Source organism: Corythoichthys intestinalis, chromosome 4 (assembly GCF_030265065.1).
Source record: "Corythoichthys intestinalis isolate RoL2023-P3 chromosome 4, ASM3026506v1, whole genome shotgun sequence".
Taxonomy (NCBI): Eukaryota; Metazoa; Chordata; class Actinopteri; order Syngnathiformes; family Syngnathidae; genus Corythoichthys; species Corythoichthys intestinalis.
Window position 1 is genome coordinate 56,660,312 of NC_080398.1, and position 6,065 is coordinate 56,666,376.

General features: G+C 39.4%; 1 protein-coding gene across 1 annotated transcript in view; it reads right to left on the reverse strand.

Moving 5' to 3' along the window:
- LOC130914627 (14-3-3 protein zeta-like) overlaps positions 1-451 on the reverse strand; it is a 44,964-nt gene extending 44,513 nt beyond the window's left edge. The window contains exon 1 of the mRNA XM_057833998.1: positions 312-451. The gene's annotated coding sequence lies outside the window, so the exon portion shown is untranslated. The remainder of the gene's footprint in view (positions 1-311) is intronic.
- Positions 452-6,065: the final 5,614 nt, after the last annotated feature.

The following is a 6,065-nucleotide window of genomic DNA, read 5'->3' on the forward strand; positions in this document are numbered from 1 at the left end:
CCACTTGGTTTAGTTTTGTGCAGTAAACGCAGCACAACAAGTTTATAGCTGGTTGATCGGCTCAAACTATGTAGGAAAAACGAGTTTCAAGTTTCGAAATGACACGCCTTCCTTCGGTCTTAAATTGTCGAAAGCGGCTAACAGACACGTCTCAACTGTAGTAAGGCAAGTCATTGTTCCTAGTTTAGTCGGCGCTTTGGCAGCAAACCCAAGGTCAATAACAGAAAGCGAGGACAAAGACTTGTTTAACGGTTAAATTCGAGCAGTCGCCTGCTCTAAAGCAGTTGCAATAGGTTTCTGCATTTTCCTACCTGTGTGAGAGTAGATAGTAGAGGCTTTGGCTTTCAACTTCCAGCTGTTTCTCCCACTAGCGTTGTCGGTGTGAGCAGTCGACTGGGTTGTAGTCAGTTTGAAGGCGCTGCCCGTGCAAGTGTGGATGACGTCAAACATCACCATGGCAACTACGCGGTAGACATCATGGGAGTTGTAGTTTAGATGGCAACACCTCCGAATGACTACGATTCACGACCGTCCAACTGAGGGCCACATTTTTGAGAGTAAAACAATATGCTTTTATTATTGTGTGAAAACACGAATTTTGGATTTTTTTTAATGAGCATACTGGCCCCTATAATTTGAATTTAGAAGGCATTATTTACACTTACACTAGAGAGATAATAATTTTGAATATTTAATACATTTTCTAATTCTTTTTGCTTAAGTTTTTTTAAATTCACAAACTAAAGTTTGCAAAGAAACCACCTATATTTGCATTTTTCCAAACAGAAATAGATTCTACTCTGAAATTAATAAAACTGATTAGTAATTTAAAAAAGTAATAAACAGATTAAAATATATGATCCCCCCCCCCCCGAAGCCTTTATTTAAAATGTCTATATTATTTTTACATGTTAAACTGTATATATGTGTTTTTATTACTGTCTTTTATTTTGCAAGGGTAATGTATCCGTGTTGATTGCATCCGTATGTGTCAATTTTTTTATTGTAAGCTGTTTTGTGAAGCAATTTTTTTCCCAGTCCCATCTAGTTCAAGTAGATTGGACGTTTATTGCCGTCGGTACATATTTTTTCAGTATAAATTTCGCTCTTTTATTAACTACCACGACACATACTCCATGTCCACGCTACACTGTAAAATATGATAAGTTAACTTTACTTAAAAAAAAAATGCAAAATTGCTGTCTTAGAAAATGTAGTTTATTTAACTTACATTAATTAGATATCATTTACTTGATTATTTCAGGTTTTTATGGACTCAAATTAACCTAAGTAATTGGATTATGGTAAATTGTTTATTTTGAGTTTGTCATACTTAAATTAACTTGAATAAATTAGATTACTGTAACTTATTTGTTGTGAGATTCAAGTACTGAAGTGACCTTAGTTAGCATCAGTGCTGCTCATTCATTCGTGCAGGTGAACTTGTTTTTTTTATTCTTATTTTATTTTTTTTTACCTGAAATAATTCTACAATACAAACAGCACATGCGAATGTTTAATCATTAACACATTTTCAAACAATATTGGGCCTACCCCCAAATAAAAGAAGGGAGAACACTCAATGGAGTAACTCAGGGGAAGTAAACTATTTTAAAATGCTCAACAATGCATTTAAGACACATGAGACATTGGCTCTGGTGTGAAATTAACAATCAATTGTGTATTCTGAGCTCTCTTCAACACCTTCACATCGATTTGGTAAGTAAACATTTTGGAGAGCGACATGGAGAACAATGACAGAGATTGGCTTTTGTTTTTATCACTTGGTGTTCTTGTGCCCTATACACCGCACGACTCAAGGTAACAACACACTTTATTGAACAGAACACACAGTAATCACAACTCTCAGTCGTGGTTGCCACAACCATCATCCATTGCGGCGGAACAGATAAATAAAAGTCGCTACAATATTTTACTATTTTATAAACTGTTGCAAGAGTAAAATATTTACTCAACAAATCGATGTGAAGTAAGTGAAGGTGCTGAAGAGAGCTCTGGGTGACGAAGCGGTTCACTTTGGACGTGTGCGGTAATGTTTTGGTGTCAGAAAAAATCTGCGCATGTGTGAAAGAACGCCCAAAGAACACTGGGTACAAAAAATTATTTCTCATTTGACTTAATAGACATACATCAGGATAAGCATGTTTGCCAGCCCAAAATTACTACTTACACTGCTGGCCAAAAGTATTGGCACCCCTGCGATTCTGTCAGATAATGCTCAATTTCTCCCAGAAAATGATTGCAATTACAAATGCTTTGGTAATAATATCTTCATTTATTTTGCTTGCAATTAAAAAACACAAAAGAGAATGGATTAAAAAAAGTTAAAAAAAAAAAAATCATTATCATTTTACACAAAACTCCAAAAATGGGCCGGACAAAACTATTGGCACCCTTTGAAAAATCATCTAATGCTTCTCTACCTTGTGTAATTAACAGCACCTGTTAATCACCTGTGGCACATAACAGGTGGTGGCAATAACTAATCACACGTGCAGCCAGTTAAATTGGATTAAAGTTGACTCAACCTCTATCCTGTGTCCTTGTGTGTACCACATTGAGCATGCAGAAAAGAAAGAAGACCAAAGAACTGTCTAAAGACTTGAGAAGCAAAATTGTGAGGAAGCATGGACAAGCTCAAGGCTACAAGTCCGTCTACCGAGACCTGAATGTTCCTGTGTCTACTGTGCACAGTGTCATCAATAAGTGTAAAGCCCACAGCACTGTAGCTAACCTCCCTAGATGTGGAATGGAAAACAAAAATTGATGAGAGATTTTAACGAAAGACTGTGCGGATGGTGGATAAAGACTGCTGGATAAAGGCTGCTTCTTGGTGCTCTCTGGGTACACCGATTCTCGATGAGAATGAAGCGTCAACTCAACGAAGCAATGGAGACTGCTCGTAACAACGGCGACAAATTGTCCCAGGTGACGAAGGAACAAGCAGCGTTAAGTGATGCCACCGCTCAAATGGTCACGAAAATCATCACGGAGATCCGGGATCATGAAAGGCTCGCTCGCGGGAACCGGGCAAGGGAGGATGATGACTAATCTTCCGGAGCGGATACAGCAGACGTGGGCCTCCATGATACCCCCGGCCATCCCTCCATACACCAACTTGGAAATCAACCTATCCAATGAACCTACTCAAATTGACAATATTGCGAAATGCCATGGCAATCAATGACTTTTGGAAAGATATATGAGTAAAAAAAATGGGCTATGCAACACTAACATGCTAGACTGTGCGTCCCTGGCTGTTGTGGGACGGGTATTGATAAGCATATGCTTTTTTCCCGTCTTCCTTTTTCTGTCATCGTCTTTTCGGGCAAACTACGCCATATTCTGTGTCAATGTTTCTCTTTCTTGGCCAAACTATCCCACACTTTGTAACTGTCAGTGATACTGATGATGATGACAATGACAATAAATTCATTCATTCATTCAAAAAAAGGACCTCGACTAACATCCAAACAAGTTCAAGCTGTCCTTCAGTCCGAGGGTTTAAAAAGTGTCAACCCGTACTATCCGTCGGCGTCTGAATGAAAAGGGACTCTATGGTAGGATACCCAGGACGACCGCACTTCTGACCCAGAGACATAAAAAAGCCAGGCTGGAGCCAAAACTTACCTGAGAAAGCCAAAAACGTTTTGGAAGAATGTTCTGTTCTTTGAATCTCTGGTCAGATGAGACAAAAGTAGAGCTTTTTGGGAAAAGGCATAAACATAGCATTTACAGGTAAAAATGAGGCTTTCAAAGAAAAGAACACAGTGTCAACAGTCAAACATGGCGGAGGTTCCCTGATGTTTTGGGGTTGCTTTGCTTCCTCTGGCAGTGGACTGCTTGACCGTGTGCATGGCATTATGAAGTCTGAAGGCTACCAACAAATTTTGCAGTATAATGTAGGGCCCAGTGTGAGAAAGCTGGGTCTCCCTCAGAGGTCATGGGTTTTTCAGCAGGACAATGACCCAAAACACACTTCAAAAAGCACTAGAAAATGGTTTGAGAGAAAGCACTGGAGACCTCTAAAGTGGCCAGCAATGAGTCCAGAACTGAATCCCATAGAACACCTGTGGTGAGATCTGAAAATGGCAGTTTTGGGAAGGCACCCTTCAAATCTCAGAGACCTGGAGGAGTTGGCCAAAGAAGAATGGTCTAAAATTCCAGGAGAGCATTGTAAGAATCTCATTGATGGATTCCGGAGCGCTTGTTCACAGTTATTTTGCCTAAAGGTTGTGCTACCAAGTATTAGCCTGAGGGTGCCAATACTTTTGTCCGGCCCATTTAGGAGTTTTGTGTGAAAATGATGATTATGCACCCTCCCTCCCCCATTCTCTTTTGTGTTTTTTCATTGTAAGCAAAATAAATGAAGATATTACTACCAAAGCATTTGTAATTGCAGTCCTTTTCTGGGAGAAATTGAGCATTATCTGACAGAATTGCAGGGGTGCCAATACTTTTGGCCAGCAGTGTACTTATTGTAAATTAGTGTTCACAACAGGTTGATACAAATTGAGTTTAGTTCACTTATCATATTTAATTAAGTTGTACATCAGCATTTGCAGTGTATTGAGCACCACCCCTGAAAAGGTTAAGAAAGAGCAGTCTACAGTCTTACGTCATGTGAACGTTCATTTGCCCCTCCCAATCAAAATGGATAGGACGTCTAGCCCCGCCAATGGCAGGAGATAAGCTTACAAGGAAGTGAGCCGAAAATGCCTCCAAATTTATGTGAAGTGACCAAAAGTCTACATGAAGTGACCCATGGGGGAGAGAGAGCGCACGCAAGAGAGAGAGACACACAGACAGAGAGAGAGGAAAGCATCCCCACCCAATTTTCCAGAAAATGCATAGATCTTCCTGTTGTGGTATCAATAAAAAGCCATAAATGTCCTCGGTAGAAAAAAATGGGTTAATTTACATGTATCCAATGGGTGAGCGACATGCAGGTGTTCACAACTGTCCTCTACTCAGGAAAATTTGGAAAAAATGGCAGTCGGGAGAAAACTGAAAGTAAAATGGGTATTTTTATCATTTTGTTTGACTTCTAAAACTATTAAAAAGCAAATATTTGCCATATGAGACATGCCCACACTGCTTGGGCAAAGATTTAAATGCAACATACTGTATACTGTAAAATCTTTTTGCCGGTAAAATAACCTCAGGTGTTGCTTGTGAAGGTGTGGTTCCACGAGAGGAAGGGAATTTCAGATAAAGACAAAAGAGCTAAAGTCAGAGAATGAGATGCTTAACCAGCTAAACCAGTTACAATTCCTTTCATCTCACACATACAGTCACACAGAGAATTTATATTCGCCACTTGACTATAGTGATACAATGATGTTCATGCATTTGAGTATTAAACGCAGTTCATGACTTGATCTTGAAAAAGCTCAACTGAGCAAAGAGTCAAAGTGCATGTGTGATGTTCTTCACATGCTAGGATATGCAGCAGTGTATTAATATCTCATATTTATTGGAGAGTCACAACAGGAAAGCAAAGACATGACAAGCAACAAATAGGTAAAGGTTAAAACTCTTGTGTAACATAATCCTTCATACGTTGGAAACGAAGTAGTAATGGAATGCCTCATATTTCTCATTTTGGCCATAAACGATGGAAAGAGAGTTCTACTACAGCCATTTTGATATTACGTCCAGTAATATGTAATGTAGTATGTAATAACTGGCACCATTTTATTATTGCATGCAGCACTTTCCAGGCTACAGCAACTGAGTTTGTAGTGCAGCACTTTTCAAGCTGTGGTATGTTTCCTGTGGTAAGAGGTGTGAGTTAGTGGTATTTGTCTTCAGGGTGAAACAGAAAATTGCACTTGTTCACATAACCCGTTTGTCCAGTTTTACGTTTCCAAAGAAGACTGACCTCGGCAATTACAATACCACAGTCACAAGATGAGCAGAAAGATTGTTCTTATCAGTTAACTCCCTAGATACCATTGACGGAGCTAGACGTTGTATACATTTCGACTACGAGTCAAAATGGATTGCACGTCTCACGCCATCAGTGGCAGCCAATGACTGCC